Genomic DNA, 17,860 nt, shown 5'->3' on the forward strand with positions numbered 1-17,860 from the left:
AATGTAATTATACGTGTTAGCAATACACTAATATACTCTTAGACCATTAATTTTTTTGTGTTTTACTTCTTTTATTAATTATCGCAGTACATAATATTTTGTAATAAAAGTTAATTTGGCTCATAATTTGTAATTGATGACATTTTCTTGAAATTAATCCTTTATCATTTTACTACTATAAAAATCGAAATAAAAAAAAAATGTTTTCAAAACCATACGTAATTTTAATAAAGTCAAAAGTGCCTGCTAGGCACTTAGCAATTCAGATTACATAAGATCACTAATAGGTTTATTTGCAACAGGGTTTAAATTTTTTGTTATATGATTGTTTTTAATTTAAAACTATTTTATTGCAAAAACTTTTTTAATGGAAACCGTTTAATATATTTTGTAACGTCATATTAATATGAATGTTATAATAATTACTTATATTACTATCTGTAAAAAAAATATTCAATTATTACCCGAGTTAATTATATTAATTTGCTATAATGATAACAATACATGTTCATTTATGGGTATAAAACAAGTTTATTTTCGTTTCAAATATAATATATCTATCAAAGCGTTCCAAATGACTCTCCCAGCTCAGAATATTTTAGTAAGATGGGGTAGAGGTACCGAAAAAACTTGCTATATCTTTGGGAAGGCAATTGGAACTGCTAAGCATTTGCCGGTGGGATGTAAGATACTCCTTGATAGCGGTCAAAACTCGCATCGTCATGATAGGGTTCTGAAAATCATAAGTGAAGCCGTTGGTCTTTTGGTAGCCAGAGCGCAAAGGGAAATAATCACAAACGAGCGATCAATAGGTTTTGTGAGAGAAGGCACTAGGGCTATAAAATCAAACGTCAAGCCTTAATCTATCCGTAAAGCGGCTTCGGGTTGGACTATAATAATGGATACGTATGAGAAACAATACAAAATCCCAGAGGATATTTGTGCGTCGGCCAGACCAGACAGACATATTTATATATTCGCGAATTTTAAAGCGCTTTGCAATAATAGAGCTTACGGTTCCTTGGGAAACCAACATCCCCAAAGACCATACCATCAAGGTCAATAAATATTACGAGCTCACTAACAAACTCACTAGAAATAGGTTTGTCGTGGATTTGTACGCAGTAGAAGTGGAAGTAAGAGGTACAACGGCTAAATCTCTCTACAACTTACTAAACGACTTAGGCCTGTTCCAGGTACTATTGAAGCTCCTGTCCCTGCAACGCGAAGGACCCGGCACCCCCACGGTGAATCCATTGAATGCTAAGAGGATTCGTCTCTTGTCTCTACTGCAAATTTTGTTGAAAATTTTAAGTACCTTTATTTTTGCATAGCATCATTTTTTGTTTTAATTTTTAATTTCATACTGTTAATGATATACGTAGATATGTTTAGTATATAATATTTTTCGCCACGTTTTATTTACAACATAAACATACATATATATTGTTAGCGAAACTCAATTAATATAGCGTTCAGTATTAAACTGTTAATATATTTTTGTATTAATGATAAGAACCTACATCCAAAGGACATTAAAGATTTCTTCGTGGGAGGTACTTTAAATTGTAGTCCATATTCTTGTATTCTCAATGCTTGATGAAATACTGCTTTAGTGTGATTTCTCTAAATAGCTTTTTATTCATAGGATGTTACTCTTTTATCGTGTTGTCTCGTAGAAGAACTGAAACTTTCATTCAACGAGTCGTATGTTGGTCCAGTTTTATAGAAGTTTCGATCTCATAATAACCCTTCTGACACCTTATTTGCCATTTCTATTTGAAATATTTTTTTCTATTAGGACAAAAATATTTTTTTTAACGATTTACAATAAAATTAAATTAGTTACAAGAGTCGTTGTAACCATACTTCTAATTTTAACTGGCATTATTTCGTAGCTGAATTTATAATCATAAAAATCATTTTTTTTTTTTTGAAATGAAGAGTTTAAATGGTTTTGTATAAAAATTATTAATCCGCTGTTCCCCTACATCTTATTACTTAATATTGGAGCAGTACTCCTGCTTTGAGATGACATCTTGAGTAATAGTCCTAACACTCACGCCAGGTTACATCCAAACACAATTTTTCTTTATAAAATATCGTCGCTCCCTCGCATTGAAAACGAATACGTCTGATACTATTAAATAACAAACAGGAATAGAAATAAAACTTTATAACTAAAATTTAGCGAAATATAAGTTATATTCCTATTTACTTACAAATACTTCACTTCATGTTTAATAAATATTTGGTCGTAAAATCAATATATTGTTTTCAAAAATCCGTAACTAACAGAGTTTACAATTCATACGTTTGGTCGTACAAGAAAACTTGGAACTAATTTCATGGTTCAGTGATCCTATTCGCGCCACTAACTTCATTGCAAAGTGATTTTCACGTTCGTTCTATAACTTTCGTTCGCGTGTTTATTGTTAGAAATTAAAATAATATTACTCGCTATTGTATTGTCAGAAATAGAAAGAAAATATTTTTATGATTTATTGTTTAACTTAAAGTAATTAAATTACGCGCTTTCATTAAGCTTTTCTTTTTAAATATTTTCTGTAAAACTCAGTTTTATTGCCTGACGTATATATACCTGTATACATTTCATTATTTTTATTTATTTTTTAAATTTGTTTTTCAAAAATTTGATTGCCAAAATTGTAAGTCATTATACTTGATAGTACTTTTAATAAATACCTTAAAATATATTTTAAAAACTGTTTGTTTGATTTAAAGACAGGCAAATAAACGAAATAATAATATCAACAACAAACTCTTTATAAAAGCTAATTTTGATTTACATATTGATATAAAATTATTTGGTTATAATCAATCTTCCAATCAACAATTAAAAAAAAGTGTAACAAAAATAAAAATAAAATAACATGCTTAAAAATATCTTTTTTAGAATATACATCTAAGTATTCCTTAGAAATTATTTTAAAAAGAAAGTGGGAGCGATTAAAACTTTCACGATTGCCAGGATGGGGAAATATTTTGCATAATACTTGATAAGGCGCAATGAACAAAGGGTTGAGGCAATAAAAAGAAAAAATGGAGAACTCTCCCAATTAAACGCGTAAACAGTATTACCGTGGAAAAGGTACTTGATTTTCTATTGTCCTTTTATTTTTAAAGTCTGCTTCTTTTTGTGGGTTAGGTTTATAATAGTTAAAGGAAGTGCTTGGTTTATGAACAGTTAACACATGTTACATGTAGTTGAGTTTAGACAGAGTTATATATCGGGTGTCTCGTAAAGAAGTTTCTTTTCTCCAGGGATGCATAGCAAGGTTTTGTACTATTAATTAATATTTGACTGCCATCATATTTAACATCAACGTATTTCAAGATCTCTATACATCAAAATGAGACTTCGTGTGCCATAATTTCTGTATTTTATATAGATATCTTAATTCTCTGCGGAGTGTATAACTCTAAATATAATAATTACTGTTTGTTATCCGAAGTTAACACTAAATCAAATCTATAAGAGCGATAATATAATATCTTCACAATGATCTTCTAGACCGTTATTACTGGCTGGATAATTATGTGTTTGGCTGTTGAAATATCTAAATTAAGAGATAAACAATGTTTAAAATGTGATTTACACATATATATGTATATGTCCTGTCGCAGGATTTCTAAACACGTCTATTAAGCTGACTATTTGAGTCAGCATCATCAGGAGACTACGTTCTTACTATATTCTTCTGCTCCCTCAAAAAAAACCCTTATAAAATTATATCCTTACATTAAATAAATTATTATTGACAATTTTATGATAATCAATGAGATAGGGTTCTAAGAACAAAATTTCAACTTAACAAATATTTTAAAAGGAATATTTAAATAGACGTTGACTTCAACAAACGTCACTTTATACATCAATAGAACACACACTACTATTACTGGAGGTTCGCTTTTTATTACGTCTTACAAATATACATTGCTCTTTTTAATTATAGAAAAAGAGAAACACAGTATTTTAGTTAGTTTTTTATTTTGTTTAGTATGGCGAAAGTATTTATCAACTACTAATTAAACAATCCAAATCTTCTAAAACCTAAAAATTACATAATCTAAAATATGTAAAAACTAGTTCTTTTCTGCTTTTCATATCGTTCACAGATATAAATTATTAATTAAAATTGAAGCTTAAAGCCAAATTAATTAAATGAAAAAGTACATTTTCGTTGGAAGAAAGGATTTTATATGATTAATTTTTTCTCTAAGTCGTAAAAAACTTTACGTCCGTTATTTCAAATTTGTGACAAATTGAGGATAATGTTTGCTATAAGATTCAAGTAACGGGCTATTAAAAGAATACATATCTAATTAGTTAACTTATCTAGGTCAGACCGGACAAAGCTAATGGAAAACTTCAAACTAAGCAGAACTTTTTATTCCAGCTCGGATTTATAAAAGTTCCAGATAAGTATTTTTCTCCGAGCTCAATAGCACATCAGATACAAAGTATAAGTTTGTTGTATTGATGAAATTTTTTTATAATGACCCTCGCCTCCAATTTATATTTGCAAACTTTTGTGATAACAGTCTAATAACTTATGAAACCAGGCTTACATTATGATAGTTTTGAAAGACAACATATCTTTTAATTTATATGAGTTAGGATTTTCAATAACTAATGTAAATCTAATAATAAAGCTCAATAAAGTCTACTACATATCAGTTTTCAAGAATGTTCTATTATCCTGATTTGAATATCATGTTTTGTAAGTAAAACGATATTTATATTTGAGTTAAAATTGTATTACACATTTGTCGTGGACATAGCGTCAAGTGCACAGATGCAGATGGGCATCAATTTATGTTTGTCGAGACATGATTGACGGTCGAGTATCTGCAGAAACAGACTGTTAGTATTAGAGCGCTTGTGCTGTCAAACAGAGAGTATGTAAATTGCCGGAAATATAATTAGGAGTCCATTATGAAATATACTGTCTTTGTGTAATTTTTGTGAATTCTGTTCCTTGTATTAACGAAAATAGAATATTAATAAAATCTATTTATATAATCAAAATAATAACACACATACATTTGTATTGAATTTTGATTTTTTGGACAAACACTAAGTGTACGAAAGAATAATTCCTCGCAAAGTTCAAGATTGTATGCTGTCTTCAAAGATGATTGAACGTGGCAACTATTCTTTGAAATGCTTATGCAACTTTACTGGTTTTAATTTAACACGCTTTTTCCATTCAGATTTAGACATTTAATTTTGTCAATGTCAGATAGTTGACATTTCCATATTTTCAGTTTGCTGTTTTTAAATTGTTCCCGAAAGATAAGTTTAAATTTTCTGAATAGAATATTCGAAATAAATTTTCGAGCACTTTCAAATGACTTCTTAAAAACATTCCTTTGAAAAGTTGTAATACAAGAATAAGTGTAAAATATATAAAACCCTGAATATTTGAAGATATGCTATTACAGTAGCTTTAATTCACTACCACAGTCACATTTTCCTTTAAATATTTTATTAAATTAATACTTTAAATATTTATTATAGATAAAAAATTATATTAAATATAAACTAGAAGGATGTCAAAGACATCATCAAAGGATATCCTTACTAAAGTACTGACTGCGAGTTCTATTAGAATGTTTATTTAAAATTTAAAAAAATATTATAATTTAATTATTCAGTGCGCCGTTAGTATCATATCATATCGTGTTGTATACAAATTTTTGTAAAATGAACACTGTGAAAGATATGGATACCCAAACGGAGAAACGTTTTATAAATAAACAGATTTTTTTTTTAAATATAAATATGTTATTGCAATAATGAGATCTAAGATTTTCGCGAGTTTTATTCATTTAAATGTTATTGCAATTTTCATTAATGAAATTAAACATTATTTTTAGACTTCATAGATCCAACTAAAACTATGTGAATTCTAGGCATGTTCAGCATAATTATTATTAAATATGCTTATATGAATTATATATACAAATCAGCTTATAAAAATGAAAAAAAAAGTAATTTAATAAGTAATCAGTATACTTTAAAGAAGACAATAGTAGAGACTCACGTGCATTTCACGGACTGTTATTATTTTTTCTTAATATTCACTGCAACAAAGAAGCATTGTCTCAAACGTGTAAGAAGGTCTCCGAGAACCATGAATGCTTTGTTTTAGAGAAGCTGGCGAGTATTTTAACTGGACGTAAGCAAATAAAAGAGATACTTAATAGGAATTTTTTATATTTTTTTTTTGTCGATGTCACTTATAAAAATTACAGTATAGAGTACAATGGAATAGCTGTGAAACTTAAACATGGCAATCATATTATAAGAACTCAGTTAAACGACCATTGCGTTTTTGGTGTGGAGTCCTTCAATAAACGCTATTTATATTATATGTCAAATAAATGGTAAGCTTTAAATCGATATTGATTTAATTTAGATTTTTAATAGATAATTAATTTATAAATTTTTTACTTCTTACCGGGAAGCAGAAATATAATTTCGTAGCTGGTAACGAGATTGCTAATCACAACTTAAAACCCTTTGTGTTGTTTATCGTCGGTATCTGTTTTTACATGTTTATAATAAAAGTTAATAAAACTTTTTGAATCACAATGTGAGGATGCATCATAAAATCATTTATACAAACAAAAATAATAATTTGATATATGTAAAATTTATATTTTAAAAATATATTTTCGTCTATAGAACTTTTATAAGTTGTAAAAATCGAAAATGTTTATTATTGAATCAAACAATAACATCTATCTATAAAAGTTATGAGAGAACTAGAAAACCTCTTTTGCAAAGGAGTCAGCCGCGCGAAAATAGCACCAGTGGACTGTGAAATGAGTTCTAAGTTTCGTGCGACCTTTTCAAATATAAATTTAAAAATCGTATAAAATTTTTGTTTGAAACAGTTGACAGTGAGTTAGTAATAGACTAAGTACAAAATCTGAGATATTGTGGATGGTAATTAAACGTGATGTTTGTACAATTATATAAATGAGGGTAAAAAGAAACTTTAGAATGGTCTCATTACTAAATGAGATACGTATGAATACGGGACAGCTTTACATTTTCAAACCGCTTTGGCTATTATTCTTAGAGTTCTTTAATAGGTTAGCTGATGAAATATCTAAATAACATACATATGTATGCGATATAAAGTATTAATTTAATATTTTGATATGTTTTATTTACCTCATTATTAAAATATATATGAAATTAATTGGCCTTGTAAAACATCAGCAAAACCCATACGTTTTCGTTCAATCACCTGTCACTTGGTATATACTTTAGGAATTCACTATAGCTTACCAATCAAAATAATCGTTATTTGCGAAATATATTTTTCTACTCTCCCACTTTACGTTATCAGTTTATGGCTTACGAACTACGATAGAGGACAGAAGGATGTGTAATAAGTTGTTTTATAGTAAGCAAAAATAAAAAATGAATTTCAAAGGGATGGAGTATGGAATTGAAGGTAAAATGGAAAAAAATAACAGATAAAAAATACTGAAATAGATCTCATCAAAGTTTTTTTTTTATTGCAATCTGTATATAATAATAAAATTGGTTTAAAAATGCCGCTTTTTATGTTTTTGCTATCTTTTTATGTAAACAACGAAATAGTATTTCAAAATATTATTTTTTATTTCGTCGTTGTATCTTGCATTACAGATTTGGCGGTGTCAAATAAAATTTGTTGTAATCAAACTGAGTATTGGAACCTAAAAACTATTTGCTGGTTAACACGTATTGTTTTAACAATTCGGTATAGATTGACAAAACTACTTAATTTTATTAAATTTTAAATCCAAAAACCATGATGAGTACTAAGACTTTCGCGAGTTTTATTCATTGCTTTGATCCGACCGTGATCACGGTTGCTGAAAAATAACCGAAACGTCGGGAGTACGTAGTTTTAACCAAAAATAAAACACGCGTAGCATATCCGAAAAATATTAGTTTAAACCAAAAACCATAATTTATTAAGATATTGTCATTCAATAAATGATTTAGAGAAGATTTTACCAGTGCGGTTTCTATGATGTATTGGTTGGTATGAGCACAAACATAACGCATTTTCAAAGGCCTTGTCCTGAACCGGACAACCTGATTGTGGTGTCACTTCAAAACGATTTAACCACTGAGTAATGTCTAACCCATATAGCGATGCTAATTAAAGAGCAGTAGTAGCCGAAACTTTATAATATACATATATCATTAAAGTGTTTATCAATTTAAGATATAATTTATTATTTGTAGGTAACGAATAAAAGATAGATTGATTAAAATTTTTTGGCTTACAAATAATAAGAAAACAAGAGGCTGGTAAAGAAATTTCGTTTTAAATTATTTACACTTACACTTACATGAATTGCAATTATAGATATCAGTTCAAGCGATTTTTTTTTTGTGTTGCAATCGTAAGATAGCATTTTTTTGATAAAAATGTATAAACACACAAAAAGCTCAATTTCGTGGAATATAAAAGAAATACAAGGTCGCTAAGATGAGAGTACTTGACATTGACACTTTTAATAGACGAATTTGAATGACACAGTAACTTTCTTTAGAAAAAGTGTTGGAGAAGGTTATGTAAACATTTAGTTTTTTATGTAATTCAAACAAATTTTAAAGAAATTTTTCAAGAAATGAAGGTTCTATCTTTAGAATTTAAAAATGCTAAATAACTAACATAAATTTCTATTTTCTGTCATTGACAAATCTCCTCCATTATGCACTTATCTGTTTCTATTAAAAAAGAGGGCAATTCATATTTATCAAAGAAAATAACTATTTAACAGCTACAATTCCAATTATTTAAGTGTCAGTCTCACAAAGTCTTTTTTTAATAATTTTAAATTGGTTTATGAAAGTTAAATCGTTTTTGAATTATCTACAAAAATAATTAGATCTTAAGTAAATACTTAAACACAACATTTTATATAGGAGACAGGTTTAACAATTATAACTCATCACATCCAAGCAGGTTAAGGCTTTACCAACAATATGTTTCTGCTGACGCGTCCGTCTGTTAGTGTCATGACATGTGACGCGCCGTCATAGTCAATTTGATTAGTGTCTGGCCAACATGGAAATTTGTTATGTATGCTCACGTTTCTGTGTAATCTAAAACATAAAACAAAATTGAAGATTATGTTGTTTTTGTTTAACTGTAGGTGTAAACTTATAAAATCTTCATGTATAAAATCGAATGAGACAAATTTAAGTCTAGCTTATTTTGAATCCTGTAGAAATATTTTTTAAAAATCAATGCCATAAAAACCAACGGCTAAAAAATATAAAATTGTGTACTATAAGTAGATTAGATTCAGTCCATGATATATTCTTTTTAAAACATATTTTACATCGTTGTGATAAAAAGGTTGCTGAAGAAAAGAAAATTAGCCGTCTTTATGGTAAAAATATAATAATACTAAAAATATTCTCATCTTATTAATTATGAAAATAATATTCTGCTATAGTTTTTATTTATTGAATCGTGTGGATAAGTTTCTATTTAGTAAAGAACTTTACAAAAGCTTCTTTTCACTTTGCCAAATACGGTGGGTTCTTAAAGAAACTTATATTAAATTGCTATACTAAACTCAGTAGTTACAAGACCTAATAAGCTAAAATCGATAATGTTGTACAAAATAAAAATGTTGTTTTAAAGATAAACGTTGGTTTGCAAGTAAATAATTAAACAATAAATCTTATATATTTTTTATTTTGCCTATTATATATATTGTTTTACGTATTGCTTTAATTTTCAAAGGCGTTTTGAGAGTAATAATAATAATAATAATGAAGGAATTGTATTACACTGGTAGATTGATATGAACAAAATTTAATCATTTTAATACAAATCTCATAAGTTAACAGAAATAATAATAAGAAGCTTAATAAGATGAGTAAATAATTTTGACGATTTAAATTAGAGTTTTTTAAAAAAAAGCTAAGTTAGATTTCACACAAAAAACTTTTCGTAAAATTTTCGCCAGAAAAATGATGAAAATCAAATATATGACGAAAATTTATGTTACATGTCACAGGTTTATTTTTTTATATTTATTAAATTTTATTACACATATTATGTTGCAAGTTTGTAAAAATATTAAGAGGTGAAATTTTTCTTGGCAGGCTTGGCAGCAGTAAAGTCACTGCAGCTGGTGGCGGGTTCTTGGCAAGTAATTATTTCAAAGCCTGGTCTACGTGAATTCACAAAGTTTTCTTTGGCATGAGATTAAATTTTGAGAAAAGTGATATTTTAATGAATGTATTTATTTTAATTTATGATTTAGTATGTGTGACTTAGAATTCAAATGTCCCAAGTCAATAAGTTTACTGTAGTACAAATATTTGGGAAGAATCCGGTCTACAACCATAATAATGTTAGATGTATTGAGCGTCCCACCACGTCTGTTTAAATGTCTTAACAAGACATTAGTATTAATTCCTGCTCGAGAGGTCCGTCAAATGGCTAACTGAATGTTAATCTATTCTATTGTCAAAGCTGAAATGTCCAATCCCACCCCTCATTTTTGTAGCCATAGTAACAGCATGGGTTTTGTCATTTTTAAAATATTTAATTGTATTTGTTAATAAGGTGAATAAAAATTTCCTTTTCATATGATGAAAAATTTTGCTTTCGGATTCCTATGGCATTGCAAATTAGGTACTCTTTTCATCACTTTTAACTTGAATATAATTTATCCCAATAAATTGACAACACGATATTGACAGGTTACACCTAGTAAACGGAAAAGAAAGCTTTTGTGTGTCAAATCTATGCAATCAACGATACATACAATTTGGTCGCATTAGCTAATAAGTGACGTATCGAGGAATATATACGATAAAGGGATAGAGTGGTGCATTATAGTAAACATGTCGTATTAAACGCTATAAATTGAATTTGCTCGTCTTATAACAAGAAGGAATAATTTGGTAGCCAGTCATTTAACGTGTCATTTAATAACGCCTTGTTAATTTCATCGTATGACGTAAATATTTTGATAGACAAATATATTTGTGAAGTTTCGTTAGTAAATGCCTCATTTAGGTTTACCAAACAGAGCTTGGTGAAACTGGGTCTAAAAATCTCAAATAGTTATGAAATTACTTATTATTATTATTTTTATAAAACTATTAATTTATTCTTGTATTTGTGCTATTAAGATTTGATAGTTTCTTTCCTTTTTGTTACAACTTATTTCGCTCTTTCTGCAAGTCCTTAAGATCGAATAATTGGATATTGGAAAATTAAAAAATACATGTAATATAGAATTACTATATTATATTACATTTTTTAGTAATCTAGAATAAGTGTGCCTATAAAACAAATACACAAATGTAACCGCACATTAATTTACAATAACGATGTTGAATTATTATTGTTGCTTTATGCTGTTCGATTTAAGTAGACAACAAGTACATTGGAAGCAGAACAGTTTCATCGTACTAAATTGCAAGCCCAAATATCTATGCACGGATTTGGAAATGTTTGCTGAATTTGTATCGAGAACAGTTTAAATTACAACTATCAAGTAACAAGTTTCGATTTGAAGTTAGGAATAAAGTTATAAATTTTTCTTTAAAAAATTAATGTTTTTAAGGTTTATACAAGAAAAAAAAAACTTTTTTATTTATGAATCTGTAGTTGATATTTATATTCAAACAAGACATTCGGATTTAATGAAAATCAAAAATATGATATATAAAATTACTTTACTAATTTAAGTATAACTTCTCATAGGTATAAAAAAGAAAACGTTATAATAATCTGTATGATATACTAATATTTGCGGTTCTAACAGTCAATTAAAGTCAATTAATTTATGGCCTCCATCAAGAGAATTCATAAAACTAATTAATATTTATGCACGTAATTTACTACGAAAAAGTCATCGATATGAACTGAAAATTAATAAATTAATTTAGTATAAAGCACAATCGTTTGACTTATTGATGCTTTAATATAAAAAATAGAATTAAATAAAAAATAATAATATGCAATGTTTGATAAAATGATAAAGTAAGTTGTTAATTCAGCTAAATGTCCCACACGCTAATGACAAATCGTTTAAAATATAAACGACGCGGACGTGAATAAGCGAATGTTAATAAACAAATTATTACACTGTCGATTTCTGATAAAAATATTATTATTATTCTGCAATAGTTCACACCACACCCTAATTCCCATTTCGACATGACTCTTAAACTTTTATTTATAATATTTATATAACGATATGAGTGATTTTCATGAATCATAAAACATTTAATTAATGTTTATTATCAACTATGAAATAGAGTTAGCTGTTTGAAACCTTTACACAAATCAAAGAATGCTAAGAGAGAAACTAGTTGATGGTAATGCTTGTAGAACAACAACCTGTTTTAATTCTACAATAATTAAAATTTTCTCAGATGTTGTAAACTAGGTCATCTGTTTGATGTTTTCAGAAATAATTTAATATATCTGAAACAAGGAATACTCATTAAACATTTGTACACGTCGGATCTGGATAATGATATCAAAATTATGTTTTCCTCTTAACCAAATTATAATTTATTCATCAATTTATTGTTAAATAAATACGCTTTAAATAATAAAGATTATCTGGAATTGTAAACATGTTGTTATTTACTGTTGTTTCTGAATTCCGCATTCAACTGGTGTAGTCCGAATCATTTAATGTGTACATGTTTAGGTATACAATAAGCTCTATCAAGCTAGAATGTTAATGCAATAGAAGGTTATCTAACATCAGTTACGGTGTAAGTTCATTTAGATATAATATAAAATTGCGTTTCATAGGATCACGATAAATGCAAAAATTTATTTGCGTCCTAGTCTTTTAACGGACCGTTTCGATTTATTTGCGTCCTAGGCTTTTAACGGACCGTTACGAACATTTTTGATTTCGAGTACTACATACCGTATGAACGCATTACTTATGAAATCAGGCCGTTTTTATCTGTTTTACCTCATTTGTTTACTGATGTTTAACTTCACTTGTAGATACAAAATAATTAAGATTCGGAAACTTTAGTAGATTTAAACGAAATAAAAATTTAAAAAAAAAAATTTCGGTTAAATTGGGTTCAAATGAACATGAGATGTTCACATCTCGTCTGCCCGTGATCACGGTTGCTGAAAAGTAACCGAAACGTCGGGATTATTTAGTCTTTTACAAAAATAAATCACGCGTAGTTTATCCGAAAAATACTAGTTTCATTTAATTGAATAAAACTCGCGAAAATCTTAGATCTCATGATATTGGGTTTCCATTAATAATAAGGGCACTTAATATTTTAAATTATATTCATATAATAATAAAATCTTTCTTTATTTCATGATTCAAGCAGAATTAGAAACATGACGCCGAACAATAATTTTATTTGAATCAATTATTAAAACACAAAGTACAATAATTCAATCATAAAAAAAGATTTTTGTACTTATTTTTATTAAAAAAAATATAATCATAACAAAACTAAGCCGTACTTCACTTTGCAGTATTCTGAGTTATGTCTAAAGTTGGTTTCCATATTTCCTTTGTTACTCACATACTTTCAATTCCGACGCGACAACACTAAAGTTTTAACGTTTTAGACTGCATATTTTAAAGAATAACAAGGAAGTATTTACTGCAAGACGCAGTTAATATGCCTTATCTAACTGCATCACCATTTATATCTAATAATAAAAAAACAACTATTTTACAAGCTAATAATTTATGAAATAAACTGTTCAACGTTTTTACATTTCATGCGCTTTTTGCATTTAACATTCCTTGTTTTCTTATTAATTATTTATTCCTCAATGTAACCTGCTTTTTGAAAAATATGCGTTATTAAAATAAGAATGTATAAAAAAGCCTTACAATGGGTTCAGTCTTAGTCACTTAACGAAAACAATCTTAATCTTTCTAATTTTTGCAACACTTCTCAGATATTTATAATTAATTATATTATTGTTGCTATAAATATCATTATTTACAAAAAAAAAATATATATATTTTTAATTTTTTTATAGTAATGGCACCACGTCATTAATAATGTTTGTGTCTTATTTTATAATGATAGGATCTAACCAAAGCGTGAATAGGTGAATACCCTCCGGATCCGAAATTAATTATTTTAACGTAAATCCAATCTTCTTTTATCCTGTCACACATCAAATATTATTACACCATGTCTTCACGTTATTCCAATTGCAGTAAAATGTGTTTGTGATAGATACATACCATGTTTTAACTTACATTATTTTAACTTAAATACAAATAAATATTATTTTTCAATCTACAACAAACCGGGTTACATCTATTGGTAAAATATTCGTATTTTTAATCTTATATTTTACATACAAAATATGACTTTTTTGTTATGTATATTTTGGAATCACACTGAAAAAAAGTTGTTAAATATAATATAATATCATAAATTCAGGAGTGAACAAAACATTATAAAATCATAGCAAGTTTGACAATAGATTAAGCAGTTTTCTGATGTGAGTAGTTTTATGTCAGCAGTTATTTTCAATATTGAGAGAACGTTTATAATCAATGTACTGTTAGGGCCTCTGTTTTGGTTGGATTGTCCGGGGCACCACCTCTTAACAGATGAAGATCCTTCAATAGCTATTTCTGCAAAGCTAGGTTCGATGAATGAAAAACCGGAAGCCGTAAATCCCCTCTTTCTAATCTAAAACATCCCCATTGTTCCATCCCAAATCGACATACGTAGTACCTATTGCGATAACACACAGGTAACAACACCTGCAGAAATCCATTTTCAGAAACACCGGGCGCTCGATTGTCGTCCTATAATATTATAATAAAAAAATTCTAAGTAATAATTATGAAGTAAAGTAAGCGAGTAAAGGGATAAACATATTTAAACGTACGTCATAAGGTTATTTGAAAAGTACCATAAAGGTCCAAGGTTATAAATTAGCATTTATTGATTCTCACCATAAATTAAAATAATGATAGGAAAAAATGTTAATAGTAAGAAAAAGAGACAGCATTTTATTAAAATTACTTAAGGGTTAATTAAAAAATATATATTATTAGATAAAAAAATGGGAATTTTTATTATGTTTAAATATATTCCATCAGCTTTGATATGGTATTCAAGGATTAATTAATAATGTGATTATTATAATAGATGTAGTAATCAACCGTCAGCGACATCTATTGTCTATGTCAAATGGTTTCACACGACATATGACTGTATATTATTGTATACAAGTAAATACTAAAGTTTAACAAATTATATATTAAAACCTTCCTCGAGAATCACGTTATCGAGTGGTGACAACTGTTTGTTAATCGGTGCAGTATTTTTTTCGTTTAACGCGAACAGACAGACAGCCAGAGAGACGCGGCGAGGGACTTTGTTTTATTATATGTATTGATTCCCGTGTATACTTCAGGAAATGTAGTATAAAATTTTAGTTTATATATATTTCTAGTGTTAAAGCCTTTATCAAAATCTGTTAAAATATGATTCAAACATCTGTTTATATAAACATCCTCACAAACTTTCGCATTTATAATATTCGAAGGATTCCCACGCTTAAATACATACATTCAGTAAAACATTTTCTTTCTGCTGTTTAGTTATAGCTAAGATTTATTCATTTCATAATTTATAATTAATTTTATTAATAAAAACTTCAAAAATGAAAAAAATAGCTTAAAATGGAAAGGTTTTGAACACCACAAATTAATATTTCAAGCGGATAACATCTATGAAAGCCAGAAAGTAAATTACTCGTATCATCACAACCTTGTTACAAAGTAACGCATCGATCAGAACCTAATACCTATCTTGAACATCTTTATAAAATTCCAAGCTATCTGTCGAAGATTTTCTTGTCAATTATATTAAAGATGCTCTTCATGATTACATGATTTATTCTCTCAAAGAACTTTGATGAATAGAGGAATAAATGCTCGGAAATGTGCGATAAAATTCGATAAGATACGTTTACTGAAACGCTTTTATGATCGTCTTGAAATGTGGTTAAAATGCCGGTTATTAAATATTATTTTTATAATATTTGTTACATTATGACTGTTAATTACAAATTTAATTTTCTACTACATAATATGCTTGTAATACGACATAATAACCAAACGAAATAAAATGACTGAGAAGTTTATAATTTTTTTTTTATGTTGATAAATAAAAGTAAAATTATATGTTTTATTAAGGAAGGGAATTTCACAGTTTGGCTTTACTAATTACTTATTCATAGTTCAAAAGGAATCTGTAATAAATAGCCAATATTTTTTATTATATCTGTATTACGCCGCGGTTACATCGATGATGTCCTTATTAAATACAAAATTATTATTATTATACATTTTTTAACTCTGAACATTTTTTTCCGAAATAGCCTATTTAACCTTTATTACTAAGATAAATGATAATCCAACTTATATCCGTACAAAGTAAAAACCTCATTTACTAATCGTCAGCAGTTATCTCGTCACTATGAAAATATTATACCGAAATAGAAATACTTAAATATCTTTTGAATCTAGCAATGACATAAATGAATGATATAAAACATTACTTATCATAGAATTTTTGAAATTAAAATAACAGTAACATTTCACTGACAGAAACTAATTTGCAAACACAGCATTAGAATGTAAATTGATCCACTTTTTTCTCTTTTATTGAACGGGGCATTAATTAAAATTTCATTATTCAAGAAAAGATTATAACTTCCAAGCAATTTGCATATTCGGCTGAAATATTTAAAGAAAGCTCTTAAGGACGGTTTTATTGAATTTGTTATCATCGGACTCGTAACTTTAGATGTTTCTTTTTAACTTATCTATACAACAAAAGATAACTTTTTATAATTATTCTAAATCACGAACAACTTAATTTATGTTCAACTCATATTATAACTCATTATCATTAAATTTTACAATCATTGGAAGAAAAGGATACTAAGGGAACTCGTGAAAGCAGTTATTTTTAAAGGACTGATTAGAATTTCGGTAACATTTCTAATAGAATTAAATTTGTCCGTTAAAACAATTGTTCTATATATTAGTATTAATAATATGTTGTTTCTTGTTACTTTTCAGTGCATATTAAAAAAGAAACTTGTACATATTAAATTAATACAAAACCACTGACAGTGTATATTGATTGCCAGCTATAAAAATTTCAATGATTATTTAAATGAAACTAATATTTTTCGGATTACTGCGCGTATTTTTAAAATAATTAATTAATTTATTTTTAAAATTACATATTCCGACGTTTCGGTTACTTTGCAGCACCCGAGACATCTCAGGCAGACGAGATTCATTTGAATGAATACTCGCGAAAGTCGTAGATCTCATTAAAAACCTTATTACCATTACCATTAATTACCTGTGACCAGACCTACTTCCATAATATACTTATTGTATATTAAAAAGGAGAAACTGAAATAATGTCGACCCTGCCAGGATTCGAACCTGGAATCTTCTGATCCGTAGTCAGACGCGTTATCCGTTGCGCCACAGGGCCATGAAGACATATTCTAAAAATTTTGACACGAAACGATTTTACACAATAGACCAAGTCTAAGTAAATGTAGAATCTCATCTGAGTTTTCTCCACTGTATGATAATAAACCTTAAAGTACTTGGAACCTGTCTAAAATTATATTCAATATTTTGTAATATAAATATGGATTACATGATAAAAATATATATTTTATATCTTTTTAACTACACATCTCATGAGGACGTTTTAGTAAAAAAAAACTATGTACATAAACTACGAAGCGACGAATCTGCATATCAAGAAACGTTCATC

The 17,860-nt window shown here is 27.9% G+C and overlaps 1 long non-coding RNA gene and 1 other non-coding gene across 2 annotated transcripts; both read right to left on the minus strand.

Moving 5' to 3' along the window:
• Positions 1–292: 292 nt before the first annotated feature.
• LOC116772517 (uncharacterized) lies at positions 293–2,467 on the minus strand. The gene is made up of 3 exons (XR_009752810.1): positions 2,223–2,467; positions 1,174–1,289; positions 293–733 (listed from the first exon to the last, which is right to left on the minus strand). It is a non-coding gene; the product is annotated as an uncharacterized LOC116772517 (long non-coding RNA).
• Positions 2,468–17,496: 15,029 nt separating this feature from the next.
• Trnar-acg (transfer RNA arginine (anticodon ACG)) lies at positions 17,497–17,569 on the minus strand. The gene has a single exon. It is a non-coding gene; the product is annotated as a tRNA-Arg (tRNA).
• Between the last annotated feature and the right edge of the window lie 291 nt (positions 17,570–17,860).

Source organism: Danaus plexippus, chromosome 12 (assembly GCF_018135715.1).
Source record: "Danaus plexippus chromosome 12, MEX_DaPlex, whole genome shotgun sequence".
NCBI lineage: Eukaryota > Metazoa > Arthropoda > Insecta > Lepidoptera > Nymphalidae > Danaus > Danaus plexippus.